The sequence below is a fragment of the Cervus canadensis genome, chromosome 5, assembly GCF_019320065.1.
Source record: "Cervus canadensis isolate Bull #8, Minnesota chromosome 5, ASM1932006v1, whole genome shotgun sequence".
Classification (NCBI taxonomy): domain Eukaryota; kingdom Metazoa; phylum Chordata; class Mammalia; order Artiodactyla; family Cervidae; genus Cervus; species Cervus canadensis.
The window spans coordinates 71,802,374-71,819,747 of record NC_057390.1 but is presented as its reverse complement, the minus strand read 5'-3'; the positions used below and the strand labels follow the sequence as shown (position 1 = coordinate 71,819,747).

Here is a 17,374-nt window from a genome sequence, read left to right as displayed (position 1 = left end):
TGGAGAAACATCACCTGCCAACCAGGAGCATTCAACGTAGACTGTTACAGGAGGGAGGAAATAAGCCTTTCTTGTGTTAGCCTTTGACATTTCAACAGTATATGTCAAGAGCTAGATAGAGTTAGCCTAACTAATACATTAACAGACTATTTGAAGCAGTATTCTCTAACTTCTCCATTTATGGCACACTTTCAAATGTTAGAATTTTTGCCAGTGCACTTGAAGGGACTACATTCTGTACAAATTTCCACTCTGCTCACTTCGGCACTGTGTCACTGCCTAAGTAGATCGATTTACTTCCTTTTTTCCATGTAAAGGAGGCAAAGCACTTGCAGTCTGCAGTGAAAATGTGATAGCCCGGCGGCACAGATGAGTCCTGATGCTATCATCCTTCAGCATATTCTATCATCTATTCTATCATCTCTGCGCTTTGTCACCGTTCCATTCAGCTCAACATTCCATTCTGAGTGGGTTGTTACAGAAGTTCATTTTATGCGCTGCTCAATATTCTGGCTATTCATCTATGCATGTCTGTGTGCTCAGTTGATTCAGTCATGTCCAACTCTTTGCGACCCCATGGACTGCAGCCCACCAGGTTTCTAGGTCCATGGAATCCTCCAGGCAAGAATACTGGTTGCCGTGCCCTCCTCCAGGAGATCTTTCTGACCCAGGCATCGAACCCACATCTCCTGCATATCCTGCATTGCAGACAGATTCTTTTACCACTGAGCCACCCGGGAGCCCCTACTCACCTATAAGTGTCCATAATTCCCTTTCTAAGGTACCAGGGCATGCTGATTCAAAAGTTGGAAATGCTCACACACAAGATGCTTCAGTGCAAGCATCCCTTGTGAGTTTCTCCAAGTCCAGAGACCAGATCTCAAGAAGTAGTTTCAGCTTGGGTAACTCCAGCTTTCATTCACACACAGAAGTATTTCTGTGAAAGTCAAATTTGACTTTTCAGTTCAAGGTCAAGGCGGGCTGAAATTTGTTTCTGTTTCAAAGTGTTTGGTATCTTTCAGGTGGGGGAGGGGAGTGCACTGCTATGCTGACAGCTACTATGAAACCTACAGTAGCCTATGGTGATGCAAGTACAAAACCCTTAAACACCTAAAGATGAATAAAAACTAACTACTTCATAAATAACTAGAAGCATGCATGCTAAGAATCAAACCATCCACATGATTCCATCCACATTAACATGACTTCACTTCTCCAGGAGAATCTTGCTCAGGCAGGTAAAAGTTGTTCAAACCAGGAACTTTCTGGAAGATTCAGCTCTTGAACAGAAAGCATCAAATGGCAGTTTATCCCCCAAGACCCTTTGAACTTGTCTCTCAAACTCCTCACCTTGGTGTGTTCATAAATCCTAAACCAGCGAATCATGATTCTTACCTGCTTCTCACCAAGCTTCCGCATTGAAAGATCCACCTTAAACCAGACTTGAAATTCTCGGTAAACATTCCAACTTAGCTCTTGCCCCAGAGAGACACAACTAGACTCTGTCAAGCTGAGTCTCTCTTATGGTAGGCAATAAACTCCACTTTGCTTGTCTACAGGTTGTCATGGTGATATTTTGGGATTCAGCAACACACTCATAGGTACATTCTAGTCTTGTTTCTATAACTCATTCACTGGGTGTCTCAGGGCAAGTATCTTAACCTCTCTGTTTGCTCACAATAAATCTGGAGACGCCAGATAAACACATCTGCCTAGTTATTTTAGACAAGGCTAAGCATGACCTACTGTGGCCGGAGGCAGAAAAAAATAAAAGAATCCATCAACACCACAGGCATTTGTATCATTGAGACCAATCACTAAATCCTTTGAGGATTCTTGCAAACATTGTTACAAAACAGACATATGCGTTCACTCTGGGCAAGGAGGAAACAAAAGTCATTTAAACAGAGAAAATCAAAATAGGGAAGAGGACTGAAGAAAAGGAAAGGAAAAATCAAGAATTATACTAAGACGAGAAGTCCAGAATGAAAGAGCTGGAGCAGAAACATTTTTTCCACAGCTTTGTAAACTGAGCAATCTTTTTTTCCCCACGGTCAACATACTGAAGCTAATGGTAAAAGCATTAATTTATCATGAGAGTTTAAAGATCTCTCTTGTCAGTAATGAAATAAACACGTGACAGGGTAGCCAGAGAGTTATTGTTTATAGGAAGGTTATTATAATAATTAAGATTAATAGCAATTAGTTGTTGTGTTTGTGGATTTTTTTTCCTTGGGAAAGAACCGGAGCCATATTAAATAACTAATTAACACATCCCCATGTCAGGTTATGAATGAATGGATTTACAAGGTTTCCCATATTCCCCAGCCAACCATAACCACCTAAATAAGTAAACAAGCAAGGAGACTTCAGAATTGAACCTATCACCAGATTGGTGAGAGTGTCTAAAATGGAAACCCAGGCTTTCTCCAAGTCATACGCCGGAGACCCTTATGGAGCCCACTGATGGCTGACAAAATGTAGATTCTGGATCTTGCTGCCTTTTTGTGTGTTTCTATGTAGATACATAAATAAATATATCTCTTGAATGTTATATATTTTATATAATAACATGAATAATTTTATCTTCATACAAAATGGGATTTTTCACTCTTCAGTCACAGCCCTATAAGAGAAATCTTAGGCCTTAAGTATTAAAGCCTTAAAGCTATTTTGATTGAACATTTTCCAGAGTAGCATGAAAATGGATAGGAATGTTTTCTCATATGCGAATACTTTTTTTTTTTTTTAAGGGGGAGGGGTTGCCATTTATATGGCTCAGTACTGAGGGAGGGAGGAGGGTCAAGGAAATCACTTCTCCTCGCCTGGAGAATGCTTACAGCCTGTCACCACTCAGAAGCAAAGCATGTTTGCAAACAAAGACAGACTTGGTGGGAAGGGAGAGAAGAAGTGTCTGCTCCCTCCCAAAGCAACCCTCTTCCCCATGGCAGCCCAGCACTCACGGCTGAGTGAGGATCACAGACCAGAAATGCAGACCCAAGTTGAGGGCTGGGATGTGTCTGAAGAAGAAAGACAAACTGGAGGGTGAAGACTGCTGCGGTCCAGGGCAGCTTTGCTCCTCTCATCCCTAAAGCACCTCTTTTCTACCCTGCGTCCTTCACACACACATGCACACACACAAACATGCTCACATACCAACACACAGACAGACAGTCACCAACTGCAAAAATACAGAGACTTCCCAGTCTCCCTGAACCTTCATTTTGAAACTGTTAAACGATATTCATCCTACAATAATGATGTGGGTCTGTAGCGGGAGGAGGAAGGAAAGATGGGAAGAAAAGAAGAGGTATTCACTGGATCTGCCCTGAGAGAGGACCAGTGCTCAGGATCTGGGCTCAGTTAAGATGACAAGGGCTCAGCACCAGATCTTCAGGAGCCCACCTCGATTCTGCTGTAAGGGAGTCACTGTCTTTGGAATATTGATACAACACCTAGCACTTTGTGAATTCTGCTCCCAGAAAGGATCCTGGGAGGGGCGTGGTGTGAGAGATCTGGACCACTCACCACCTCTACCTTCCTCTGGGATTCCTGGCTCTGGACACACATCTCCCAGCACCACGAAGCTACAGGTGTCACCAGAGCAGCAAAGGCAAATGATGTCTCCAGGCAGAGATAAAAGAAAGGATAGCATGTAAGGGAGAGATGAGGGATGAACAGAGGGATGGTGGTAGAAATGCAAGCAATGTTAGCAAGTTTAAGGATCCACAAAGAAGGGGGAAATTCATACATGCTGGATACATCACAAGAGGAGCAAAGATGAGGCATCTTCTAAAACCAGAGTAGGTTTGTTGTAAAGTAAAATGCTGATTCCTCCAGGGTGGCTTATAGGTGTGGATCCTGCATCCCTGTCAGCGGGGTTCCACAAGAAGGTGGGCCAGGTAAATGCACAGCTGGGTACCAAAACTGGTGCACTCAGAGCAAAGTCTGGGCAGGAGATGGCATACTGCATGTCAACAGCACACAGATGGTCACTGTGGCTGTGAAAGTGGATGAGATTGCCAGGGAGAGTGTGCAGAATAAGAACATGATTAATCAGAGGGCAGGCTTCCTTGTGGCTCAGCTGGTAAAGATCATCTCACCTGCAATGCGGGAAACCTGGGTTTGATACCTGGGTTGGGAAGATTCCCTGGAGAAGGGAAAAGCTACCCACTCAAGTATTCTGGCCTGGAGAATTCCATGGACAGTCTATTGGGTTGCAAAGAGTCGGACACAACTGAGCAACTTTCACTTCCCTTCACTTCAGTCAGAGGGCAGAATCCTGGAGAACACTAATACAGAAGGGGTAGGCTAAACAGGTGCAGGTGACAAGGAGTCTGAGTGAAAGAAGAGTGAGGGGAAACAGCAGGCGGAGGAGTTCAAAGACTAAGAAAGGAGAAAGCTCAAGGCAAGAATGTCACCCGGACATAGATGGTTCCAGTGCCCCCTCCATCCGTCCCACAATCCACCGTCACATTAATCCTCAGAAAGTGCATTTGTGGCCAGGATCTCTGCCTGCTCTGAGTGCAGCAAAGACGCTACCATCTTATACTGGTAAGGTTCTCCATGAAGTGGTTCTTACAAAACTCTCCACCCACATCCAGTAATTGCTCCCAGTACCCAGGACCTGGCTAAATCATTTCCTTGCTATTTATTTCCCCTACTGTTTTGCCACCATGTCTTTTTTCATGTTGTTCCACCTTCTTGAATGCCTTTCCTGCCTGGACCATCTTGCCTGCCAGCGAAGTTAGTGAACATCCTCCCTAAGTCTGTCTTATGACTCCATCAATAAGCAGTCACTCTTATGGGAAGGAGGTCCAAAAGGGAGAGGACATACATATATGTATGTATGGCTGGTTGGCTTTGCTGTACAGTAGAAATTAACACAACATTCTATAGCAACTATACTCCAATAAAAATTCATTTTAAAAATCAATAAATAAACAATGGGACTGAATCAAACTTACAGACTTTTGCACAGCAAAGGAAACCATGAAAAATAAATAAGTCACCCAGAAGCTAACATGTGTGTACATGAAACCATACTGCGGACAGGCAGAGCCAGGGGGACCTGTCTTTCCTCCATCACTGTGGGTAGACATTGGCCAGCTGATGGTCAGTAGCCACAGTGTGCAATAGCTCACCTACCTGGACACTGAAATGTGTGGGTGAGTGTGAGTTCACACCTACCAACCAAGGGAACCTGTGACTCCCCTTCAGCCCCTGAACAATGGTCCCCCAGCAGCTATTAAAAACCCAGTTGTCCTCTCTCTGGGTCTCCATTGTCTCTCTGGGTAGAAGATGCCTATTTGGCACTTATGAGAGCTGGCTCCTGGCTCCCCCAGCCCTCACCTGGAGAAACCAGAGCACTCCTACAGAGTGCCTAGAGATCTCCCAAGACGAGGCCCAGTCTCCGAAGTAATAAAGAACAGGTACGACTGTGTTGCTACAGCTCTGACACTGCCTGAGAATCCTTATCAAACAAACCCCAGCGTGGGAAGAGAGGTCACTGTGGATATTCCAGTGCTAACAGTTGAACGTTAATAACTTTACCATGTAGATTAATTTTAAATGTCAGACCACGTTGCTGGGTAAAGCTAAGGAGCCTGGGAAAAACCGTACATTTTCAGGCTTCCTGATGCCACCAGCACATTCTGTGTTTGATCATGAGTGGGGTGGGCAGGATCAGAGAAGAGGGTGTTTCTTTAACAGTTGCTGCCCCTGCAATGCAAACACGGCAAATAAATGGCATTTGAATGCATCCACGGCCTAGTTTCTCAACCAGGAAAACGGCCGGAATGACAGTAATGAGATTTCACACACAACCACGAGGCTGTGCAAGGGCCGAGACCCAGCCCAGGATGCCAGGTTCCAAGCCCAAACAAATGTGCGTAACTTGGTTAACAGCCCCTGGAAAATAGCATCTATAAAGGAAACAGTGGTGCGCTGGCTGCTGATTCCGCCCGGGGCGGCACGCAGAGCTGGGTCAGGGCTGCCGGGCTGCTGGGGGCAGGAATGGGAGTCAAGGGGCAGCCCTAGTCCAAGAAAAAGCTTGAAAGGAAAAGGGATGCGAGGCAGAAACTGCAGGAGGAGGATGGAGAAAGGAACAGATGCTGCACACAAAACCCACCCAGGGCTGCCAGGATTGCAATTAAAAATTCACATATTTTGGACTGAAATTCTCATATTTTAAGAGAACTTGGGCAAAACTCCTCCTCCCACCAATATTAGCAATGCAAAACCGGCAGTCAAGACAGACTCAAATTATCATCCATTTCACAAAAAGGATGAAAATTGTAGAGCGCGGAGTCCAAAATTCTTCAGCAAAAACAATCATTAGAACACACCTGGCAGCCTTGCTCCCACCCCCCTCCCCAGGCCCCGGGACAGAGGGCCCGCCTGCTCCCCCCACAGAGCCCTGGGCTCCAGATCTGGGCTGGTCACAGTGGCCCCCAGTCTCCAGGGTCCTCAGGATTCTCACACAGTTTGAGAGGCCACCTTTATGGGGATCGATGTGCATGCTGAAGTCAAGAGGCGCTAACACCACAGTAGGAGAGAAAGCAAGAGCAAACACACAGCACAGGGGAAGTTCCAACACAAACATGGCCCCAGGCCTGGCGCCCCTGGGTTGGGCTTCTGATGTTCAAGCCAACAAATGGGATGGGAGAGAAGGAACGAGGGGGGCCAGGGTGGAAATGCAGGTTCCCAGAAGCCCAAGCCAAGTGAAATCCTCAGTGAGCAGGGTCCTGCATGGAGCTAAGCAACTGACAGTCACTAAGTTTCTAGCTAAAACCTCTGTGGTTCTCAGCTATCAGTACCAGTGGCAGGGGTGAGGGAGCAATACAGGGGTCAGGGAGAGAGAGATACAAAGTACTGGGGGTAATACAGGCTCAAGGATGTATTGTACAACACAGGGAATACAGCCAATATTTTGTAATAAGTGCAAGTGGAAAGTAACCTTTAAAATTGTGTTTAAAAATGTAAAAAATAAATTGACACTATGTGTAAAATAAATCTGGAGAAGGGCATGGCTATCCACTCCAGTATTCTTGCCTTCAGAATACCACAGACAGAGAAGCCTGGCAGGCTACAACCCATAGAGTCGCAAAGACTCGGACATGACTGAAGTGACTTAGCAGCAGTAAGTAGGTAACTAATGAGAACATACTCTATATCACAAGGAATCCTACTTAAGGCACTGTGGTTACCTGAATGTGAAAGAAGTCCAAAAGGGATGAGATATATGTCTATGTAGAGCTTCCCTGGTGGCTCAGATGATAAAGAATCTGCCTGCAATGCAGGAGGCCGGGTTTGATCCCTGCGTCAGGAAGATCCCCTGGAGAAGAGAATGGCAACCCACTCCAGCATTTTTGCCTGGAGAATTCCATGGACAGAGGAACCTGGCAGGCTACAGTCCATGGGATAGCAAAGAGACACAACTGGGCAACTAACACTTTCCCTTTCAGAGCTGATTTACTTTGCTGTGCAATAGAAACTAACACAACATTGTAAAGCAACTATACTCCAATAAAAATTAGTTTTAAAAAATCAAAAAAGAAAAAAAGAATGCATGCAACTCTCAGAGGAAACAAAGTTAAATGAAAGTAAAATCAAATCCTTGAGGTTCTACCTCCAAAATGAATCTCAAATACATCTCCTGTCTTCTTCCCCATGTTAACCTGCCCTATTCCAAACTTCTTCCACACTGCCTTCAGGAACATCCCGTCTCATTATGTCAAGTGGCCACCACTGCAAACAGTACCAATTTTCACCCTGGCAAGGCTCTCTGGGGGCTGGTCCAAGGTGGCAGTCCACACCTGGCAGGCTAGAGTACAAAAGGCAGAATAGCAAGAGGCATTATTGGGAGCAGGGAGGTGGGGGGGGCAGTCTTACCAAACAGTAAAAATGTTTATACCTATAAATATCATGTGTATTTATGGGCTATGAACAGAAGTATAATATAAATGTCAGTATATTCTGCACTCCAGCAGCATGTTGTAAGGCTAACAGGAGTCTCCACCTACTGGGCTGGACCTTTGCTGTGTCCATGGACCTGACAGAGGAAGCAGGAGTTGCTCGAACAGCATCAAGATTGGCAGCAACCCTCGCTTACTAATTAGCAGGTCTCCCCGGGATGGCTGAGGAGTGGAGAGCAGAGGACTTCAGAGGATTGGCTCTAAATTCACATCTCAGGTTCAAACCCAGTTCCTGGTTTCCCAGTCATAAGAACTCAGACAAGTCATGTAATATTTCTGAGCCTGTTTTCTTACTTGGTCTGATGCTAGCATGTTGTTCATAGGTTCGCTGGGAGATTTCAATGAGATCCTTCATCTAATGCATTTAGCCCACAGCACCATGACTCAATAAAATTTCTTTGTTGTTTTTAGAATTAGGAGACCAAGAAAGAGTAAAATTCTACCCAAGTTCACACAGTGAGCTGGCGGCAGAACTGGAACCACACTCTGGCCTCCTGATGCCCCATCCTGGCTCCTTGACACCAGCCTCTTTTCCTTTGCTTCCGAGTCTGCAGCATAAACATTACATCTGGAGCCAGAAGATAATCAACCTAATTGGGCCATTAGGACCAGTCACTTCCCTCTACATTGAGCCTTTGGGGGATGTTATGGGTGATCAATATAATAAATAATGTTGCATAGTCTGGGGCACTTCTCAAGGGAGCATCTTGGAAACCAAGGGGAGAAAGAGATCGAAATCATCACAGGAGATTCAGAGAGAAAGCAGGATCTCCAAGTATCGCGGAGCTTCTCTCTTGCCTACCTTGCCTTGTTCTGTGCCAGCTGCAAGGCGAGGGAGGTGGTGGTGCTAGTTTAGTTGCTCAGTCGTGTCTGACTCTTTGCGACCCTATGGACGGTAGCCTCCAGGCTCCTCTGTCCATGAGATTTTCCAGGCAATGATACTGGAGTGGGTTGTCATTTTCTCCTCCAGGGTAACTTGCTGACCTGGGGATCGAACCCAGGTCTCCTGCATTGCAGGAACTCCCCTGCATTGCAAGCGGATTCTTTCCTGACTGAGCCACTAGGGAAGCCCAAGGAGAGGGAAGGGGGATGCCAGAGATAGACAGGCAACCCAGATGCTTCATTCAGGTTTTGTGGTTCTAGGTGTTTGTTATGCATCACCCAGTCATGTCACCAATGCATAGATACGGATCCCAGGTGATAGTGGTGAGGCTTTGGTGATCTTGGCCATAAACAGAAGCTTTCTTCTCCCTCCACAGAACCTTAAATGCCTGAGAAGACCTCACAGAGGCCAGGCAGACCTTCAGTGGCAGCCCTCACCCCCAGGGGAATTCACCAGCTCACTGACATTCAGAATCATGTAAAAACATCTGTCCTAGATAAATGTTTCTCTGGCTCCTTAGGATATCGCCATGTTCAAAGGGCACAATTTAGACTTATAGAACCAGTATGAAGAGAAGTATCTTTGGGGGATCCCTAGCAAATCAAAGACTTGACCAATGTCCCAGAAAATCAGAAGCGTCCATACCCTTCCAGAGGATTTCACTGCAAGTCATGGCCATGATCTAAGGATATGTAAGGGGGTTTCTGAGAAGCTGGTCCACAGATAAACCCCAGTGGACCTGCAGCCCAGGTGGTACTGGAAATGAAGTGGCTGGCTGGACCAGAAATCTTTGTATGTTGGATGCTAGTGAAGACATCCAGTATATATACAACAATTGCTACAATGACCCTGTCTGCCAAAGGAGGAATGTTGTATAAGCTTAAACTTCCATCAACAGCTTACTTGAGTGTAGACATTTATTCAGTGATCACAGAGCCTTCAGGTGTGAGGTGTTGCAATATCAAACTACCAAGCAAAGAAGCCATTGTCCAGTCCTGGACAAGGCAGATCACAGTCCCCTGTGGAGGGTAGTCAAGGGATGCACAGCTCCTCAGCAAGGTAACAACAAAGAAGCAGTCCCTTCAAGACCTCTGAGCAAGTGCAGAAGTAGGGAAAGAAAATTCTCTCCAGGTCAGGACTCTTAAAACCAGAGCTGCTGGACACAGCAAGACACACTCAGGAGCAAAGAAGAATCTTAACTGAACCAAAGCAAGGATGATTATCTAAGCGAGAAGGAATTACAAACTAGTAACAACCCACCATATTATTTGTTGTACTAAGCATGCTTATATTCCTGTCTGGCCATCATTTCTAGATCTTTCTCATTATATTCTGCTCAACTCACCCCTAATAACGTTGTCATTGAGATGACTCCTCTACACACACTGTTGACAGACGTGTGGTTTGAGTGAGCCCTGACATCACTTCTGGACACTGTTCCCAGACTGAGCAAAGCCAGGGACGGGCCTCCTTCGAGAAGCCACTTGAGCACGGCGGCTTTTCGTCTGAGAGCTCTCCACCACCCACTCACTAGGAGCCTGCTCACACACACGAGAGCGCTGACAGCACTGATAACCACAGACAAAACTCCTCCCCGCCACATCTCACCTGGGTCCCTGCCCCTCCGAAGAGCGCCTGCCGCCCGTGATCACTTGTCTCTGAAATCTCCACGCCTCCACACCTGCTGGAACCAACTTGACGGCCTCCTGGGGGTCGGATGAAGCCAGGGAGCTGGGAACAAGGGGTGGACCTGAAAGTGCTAGGTCTCCTTTGTTATTCTCCGGAATATAAAAAGACTCATTCCTCTGAAATAACAGCTCCCAACAGCATCAGGCAGGGAAGGCCCAGGGCAGTTTGGTTTCTGTGTCTGAGATGGCATCCGTGTGTGTCTGCCTCTGAGGCTTTGTTCCTGCTGTTCTTCCATGCCTGAGGGACCTGTCCTGTCTGTGAGCAGTCAGCCAAGCCTCCATCCATGCTCTGGACCTTGCCTGTGCCTCTGGGCCAGGACTATCCAAGACTGACCATATCTGTGATCCTTCCTATGACTTCCCAGGGCCAGAGCTCCTATGTCTGTGCATAATGGTTTTCTGTTCCTAGAATTAGGGTTGTTTGAGTATACTTGTAGTTGTTCTGATTGTAAATGTCTTGGTGAATGTTTCCTGCCATTGTGATTACACCTGATTAGGGGGTGATGTTGTTCCTTGGAAGAAAAGCTATGACAAACCTAGACAGCATATTAAAAAAGTAGACACATTACTTTGCCAACAAAGGTCTGTATAGTCAAAGCTATGGTTTTTCCAATAGTCGTGTACAGATGTGAGAGGTGGACCATAAAGAAGGCCGAGCACCGAAAACTCATGCCTTTGAACTGTGGTGCTGAAGAAGACTCTTGACAGTCCCTTGGACTGCAAGGAGATCAAACCAGTCAATCCTAAAGGAAATCAATCCTGAATATTCATTGGAAGGACTGATGCTGAAGCTGAAGCTCCAATACTGTGGCCACCTGATGCGAAGAGCCAACTCATTAGAAAAAAACCCTGATGGTGGGAAAGATTGAAGGCAAGAGGAGAAGGGGATGACAGAGGATAAGATGGTTGGATGGCATCACTGACCCAATAGACATGGGTTTGAGCAAGCTCCAGGAGATGGTGAAAGACAGTGAAGCCTGGCATGCTGCAGTCCATGGGGTCTCAAAGGGTCGGACACGACTGAGCAACTGAACAACACTCAGAATATTCAGACTTCCCTGGTGGCTCAGGCAGTAAAGAACCTGCCTGCAATGCAGGAGACCTGGGTGTGAGCCCTTGGTCAGGAAGATCCCCTGGAGAAGGGAATGGGGACCCACTCCAGTATTCTTGTCTGGAGAATTCCATGGACAGAAGAGCCTGATGGGCTTTAGTCTATGGGGTCACAAAGAGTCAGACACAACTGAGCAACTAACACACACACACACACACACACAACGCCAACCAGTTAGGATAGATGTCCTCCACAAACAACCAGTATGGCTATGTTAAGGTGTTTCAGCCAGACCATACACAGTTAATTGAGCAGTCTCAATTTGATGACACATAATCACAAAAGTGCTTTATTTGTTCCACCGCTGTCTTCAGTTATGCTTTGTCAAAACCCTCCTCCATCACATAACGACATCTTGAGTGGATCCCACTGCTCCCCAGTCACTCTCAGTTATTGGAAGTCTGGTCCAGCCCTCAGGGTATGTCTGGTTTAAACCCAGAGAAGACAGGATGCCAGGACTAGGAGGGGAGAGAGCATGGCCTCTCTCTCTCTCCTCCTCTCATCGCTTGTCTGGAGACAGAAGTCAGGAGGGCAGATGGCAGGTGCCCCTTCACAGGACTGGTCTCCTAGGGGCTTGGCGGGTGCAGGGTTCCTGACTTTGCCCTGGCTCCGTCTGGTTTCACTGGTCGCTGGTTGTGGCTGTAGTATGTGTCGGGTAGACGTGCCGCAGTGTTCCAGGGTGTGTGACCAGTGTCCCCGCTGTTCCCTGTGGCCCCATCTGCAAACCCCAGCCCAACAGCCCCTCAGAGGGGATCAATCAGCCCTGTAGTGCTGCACACTCACCCTATGCTTCTTCCCAGGGAGCCCCGGGAACCCCTGGGGCCTCCCTTCTTGTTTCCAGGAAACCCAAAGCCAAGAGCCCCCCATTTCACCATCTTCCTCAAATTCACTCCCTCCCCAGGTCACTTCTTAGAACTCGCTGATTCCAGAAGTCTTCAAGGGGTAAGCAGGCATCAGCCACTATGCTCAGGCAGACCCTGAAACTCGAAGGGTCAGGTTCTCCCAAGACCTCTCCTACACCCTCTGTAGGAGGTCTGATGACCACGACATCAGCGTCTCCAAGCCTCCCTGCGGAGGACTCTCACATGGTGCGGGGTGGGGTGCGGAGTGGGGTGGCGGGGTGGGCCACAGAAGAGACGCCTTCTTGTCACAAACCCTGCACTGCTGCCAACTTGAGCAAGGAACCCTCTCTCCCGACCTGTCCTCTGTCACGGAAAAGGAAGCTGGAGGCAGTCAGGTGAGAGTGCTGCCTGCCAGCATCAGGGCTCTGGGAGAAATGTGTGGTCCCCGTTGTTGGCAAACTCCATCTTTAGAAAGTGAGGTACTCAGCCCCTCTTCCTCAACTTTAGACTAAGCTGACAATTCAGGGACAACAGAGAAAAACCCATTCCCATCCAGTTCCCGATGTCTTTGTCTCTCTGCCTGGACAGCTTTTAAGAGTTGTGTCTGTTGCTAGCTCCAGGTTCCCTCTGTGATCACACACCCAGGATTCTGTCTCAGTCTTCACACCACGTGTCTATGACCATCTCTGTCTGTCTCTCTATGGGATGAGGGACTCTCTTTGGGCCTGCAACCGTGGCTCAGGGACCACCTACCATAGCGTATCCGTGACCGTGTCTTAGTGACAGCATGGTTGTGCCCAGGCCTGCACCTAGCCTGGCTGGGGGGCTCCGTCTCTGCAGCACCTTCTTCGGTCCGTGACTCAGCCTCCGAGCCTATGTTTTCTGCTTTACAGACAGGGTCCCAGTGTCTGGGCTTGAGCAGCGTGACTCCCAGCTGTCATTCTTGCCGCCGTGTTGTCTGTCTGTGTTGTGGCAGTGGCCAGCCTCTGAGGTCATGCAGAGTTGTTAAAGAGTGAAGCAAATGAGAGATGAGAGATGCCTCAGAACAGATGCTTCAAAGAGATACTCTGATGATGGTGGAAGTAGGGAGGCCAGGCACGAGATGGTGTTGGCCTGAACCAGAGCAGTGGAAGGATGGGCTGGGGGAGGAATCAGAGCCCAGACCCCAGCATGGAGTCACACCCCCTTATGGAGCCACACCCCTTTATGGACTGAAGTTCTCCCCTCAGTAACCTGCCTCATTCGCATCCACCCCTGCACATTTCCCCCTTGCACATCCCTCACCTGTAACACCCTCCCTTCTTCCCTGCCTTTATTAAGCCATTCCTATCTTTCAAAGTTGACTTCAGGAGCAGCCTTTTCTGACTGATGTATGTGTTCTGGCCACTATTCTCTGAACTCAGTCCCTTAGACTAAAAAATTTAGACCCCAAAGATGTCCTAGTTTCCCTTCTAACCTAGGATTTCATGATTTTGGGGGTGGGTGGGTGGGGGCATATGCATGTGTTCACATGTATAGATGTACATGTTTGTGTGGGCTTCCCTGGTGGCTGAGTGGTAAAGATTCCACCTGCAATGCAGATGCGGGTTCAATCCCTGGGTCAGGAAGATCCCCTGGACAAGGAAATGACAACCCACTCCAGTACATGCACCTGAAAAGTTCTACGGACAGAGGGAGGAGCCTGGCAGACTACAGTCCATGGGGTCACAAAAGAGTCAGACACAACTTAGCGACTAAAAAACAGGTAATTGTGTAGAGGCACATGCTTATGGAGCCTTCCTGTAAGTTCTTGGTGGGCAGGGGTCCTGTCGGTGTTACGTTGGAACCCATTGTGTGTGCACACCCTGCAGATACTTTGTCAATACTTGTCAATACACAGGATCTAAACTGACTCTGTAACAGTGGCCCTGGTCATCTCAGTCCTTTGTCATGGCCAGGTCATGTGGACACAGGAAGGGACAGCAGTAAGCTGGAGGTCACACCATGCACCAGTGACCAGGTCCAGGCGGGGGTAAAAGGCAGACCTCCAACCCACCAGCATTGCAAGTGCTTTTCTCCTATTTCTCTCTCTTGTTTCCAACTGCAAAGACCAAAGGGAAAGCTTTAAAAAAAAAATCAAGTCAATATAAGTAGATTTTCCATCCTCTTTCACTGCTCCTTTCTTTTTTTTTTAAGAACAGGTTAAAAAAAAAAAAAAGAACAGGTAATATGACCCTTCCTTTCCTTTAGTTTACAGAGATTTTATTCCTAAATGAATTATGAATAATTAAAATTCCACTCCATTTGTTCTATATTGTTGTTAATTGAAAAAATTAAAGATGCATGTGCTGCAATGGCCGGGTGGCCCTGGGAGAAGCTGGTGGACAGCTCACAGGGAAGATGAACCAGCTCCCTGCAGGCTTGCTGCCCGCGCTGCCTCCAGAGGGGCATCTGATCGACCGCAGCGAGCACTCCCCTTGCCTGTTCTCACCACTTCCCACGAAGCACACCAAGGGTAGAATGTCATTTCTCTCCTTATCCACGTGTCTCTTTGCCAGTGCAAAAGCCAGGAGGTGAAAGGACTGTATTTATCATTCAAAACATGGGGAAGCCACACTCATTTCTCTCCAGTGACTTTCAGGGTGATCCAGGCCCCAGGTGGCAGGATGACCCGCTGGGTGTGGGATATGACATCTTCCAAGGGCACTGTATAAAATCTGAAGTCTGATGGCCAGGCTAAACACACCACCCGCCTCTACCCAAAGCCCCCAGCTGACAAGTACAGGCCTGGAGCTGAATACAGCAAGGTTAATGTCTTTTCCCTGGGACCTCGATCGGGTGTGTGCTAAGCCAGCTTGATGGGTTTCAGCCCTGTGCTTTTACTCTGAAGTTCTCTCTGTTTCTGTCTGCTTAGGCTCATCAGGCCACCGCCACTGCCTGCTTAGCCCACAGCTGGTACTCAAAAGGTGTTTGTGGGATGAATGAGTCCTGTCCCTGGGCTGGGCTAATGCTCGCAAAGTCAGAAGCAGAGTTAGGCATTGTTATCAGGCAGGACATGCTAACTGTTCTCCCAAACAACCCCAAACACAGTGGCTTCATGCAGTAAAAATTTGCCTCCCATGACCCCTCAGGCAGCATTGCTCTCCAGGGGGCTCTCCTCAAGCAGCAACTCAGAGACCCAGGGCCCCTCTTTCCAGCATCGAAGCCTACTCCATGCAAGTTCCCTGGAGTGTTCTCCACTTGGCAGTGGATGAGGAAAGAAAATGGCGGAATCCCTCCAAGCCTCACCATCACTCCTGCCCTCTCCTCCCCTGAGAAGTGAAGTGAAGTCACTCAGTCATGTCCGACTCTTACAGACCCCATGGACTGTAGCCTACCATGCTCCTCCATCCATGGGGTTTTCCAAGCAAGAGTACTGGAGTGGGTTGCCATTTCCATCTCTAAAGGATCTTTCTGGCCCAGGGATCGAACAAAGGTCCTCGGTTAGACTCTAGGGACTCCTTCCTCCAGGTCTTTACCACCTAGTCTTCCCCACCTAAATTAGCATGAACTCCTAGTCTTCTGGGAGTCCTCAAGGACAATCTCCCATGATTCCAGGCCCACTGGAAGGAGGACCTCTCCTGCATGCTCCATCTTAATTAAGTTCCCCTTGACACAAGATGAGCTGCTGGAGTTGAAACAAGACCCCAGGCTATCAGGAGAAAAACTGGCTGGGGTTCCAGTCCTCTTGGCAATAGCAAGAGATATTTTTTTACTTGGTGGGCAGAACCTCCCACCACCAAGGCCAAACTAAAGTGACTCTGCCCAGGACAGCGACCTCTTCCCAGGCAGACACATAACAGGTGAGGCCAATAAACTTGACTGGTTCCCTAGGACCGTGGCCCAGTTGGAGCTCTGCTTCCCTTTAAGCAGTCCTGTGGGAGCAGGAGGGGAGATGCACACCCAGGGGCCCCGCGGAGAGCCACCTTCTAACGAGTCGCTTTTCTCCTTGGTTTGTGAGCACCGCTGGCTCAAAAGCCATGCCTTGCTATGAGCTCTGCTTTCAGCATGTCGCTCCCCACCTTTAATGTTCCCCTGATCCAATTTCCTTTGCGATAAAGTATTTTCGCTGAATACAAACCTACTCACTGCAAGGGATTTGGGTGGCCCAGAAACTATGAAAGATTCCCTCTCTTCGTTAAAGCAGTCAGGCCTTAATCTCCACCCTTTCTTCTTTCCTACAGTCTGCCTTGATCACACGGAAGTAAAACCACAGCCTCCTCTCCTTCGGGAGGGTGCTCACTCCCAGGGGAAAGGACACTAATAAACCCTAGCGCCAGCAGATCTCACAGGCGTCAGGCATCACAAGCATTAAGAGCCAGCCCGGGGGCCCAGAGAAAAACAGGCGGGGTGGGTCAGGCAGCTTCCTCCTGGAGTCTGGTTTTCTGTGTGTCTCGGCAGCCCAGGAAGTCAGCTGGAAGATGTTCCATTGGAGAGCACGCTGGCCTGTAAAAGGGGCAGGAAGCAGACACCTCTAATAACCGGAATCTATCAGCCGGCCCTCAGCTCCCTGCACCTGCTCGCAGAGAGAGTCCTTGTGGCCCGGAGATGCTGCTGTGAGCATGCGCCACACTGGCCCCGCCCCCAGCGCTCCTTCCTCAAGCTCTCAGTACCGCCCATCGGATTCCTGGGAGGGCTCTGCTGCCTCTGGAAGGCCTTCCCTGGCTCGCAGACTGGCAGGGCCATCACTCACTGCCAGGCTGATTCGTGCATGGATGCCGCAGCTCTGAATGCAACACTCTTCAGAACAGCACTGGGAGTGTCCCCTACCCCACCCCCCCACCCCCACTTCAGGGGGTGTGCCCTTTCAGGACCATGTGGGGAGAGAAAAGGCAAAGAAAAGAAGAAAGTGAAGT

General features: G+C 48.2%; 1 protein-coding gene across 5 annotated transcripts in view; it reads right to left on the bottom strand.

The window, feature by feature from the left end:
- Window positions 1-17,374, bottom strand: part of LOC122442017 (translation initiation factor IF-2-like) — a 377,694-nt gene that overhangs the window by 301,167 nt on the left and 59,153 nt on the right. Inside the window, exon 3 of one of the 5 annotated variants that reach the window (XM_043469271.1) lies at window positions 11,934-16,964. The exons of the other annotated variants lie outside the window; for them this stretch is intronic. The gene's annotated coding sequence lies outside the window, so the exon portion shown is untranslated. Of the gene's footprint in view, window positions 1-11,933; window positions 16,965-17,374 lie in introns of those variants that run through there. 5 annotated transcript variants of the gene reach the window in all.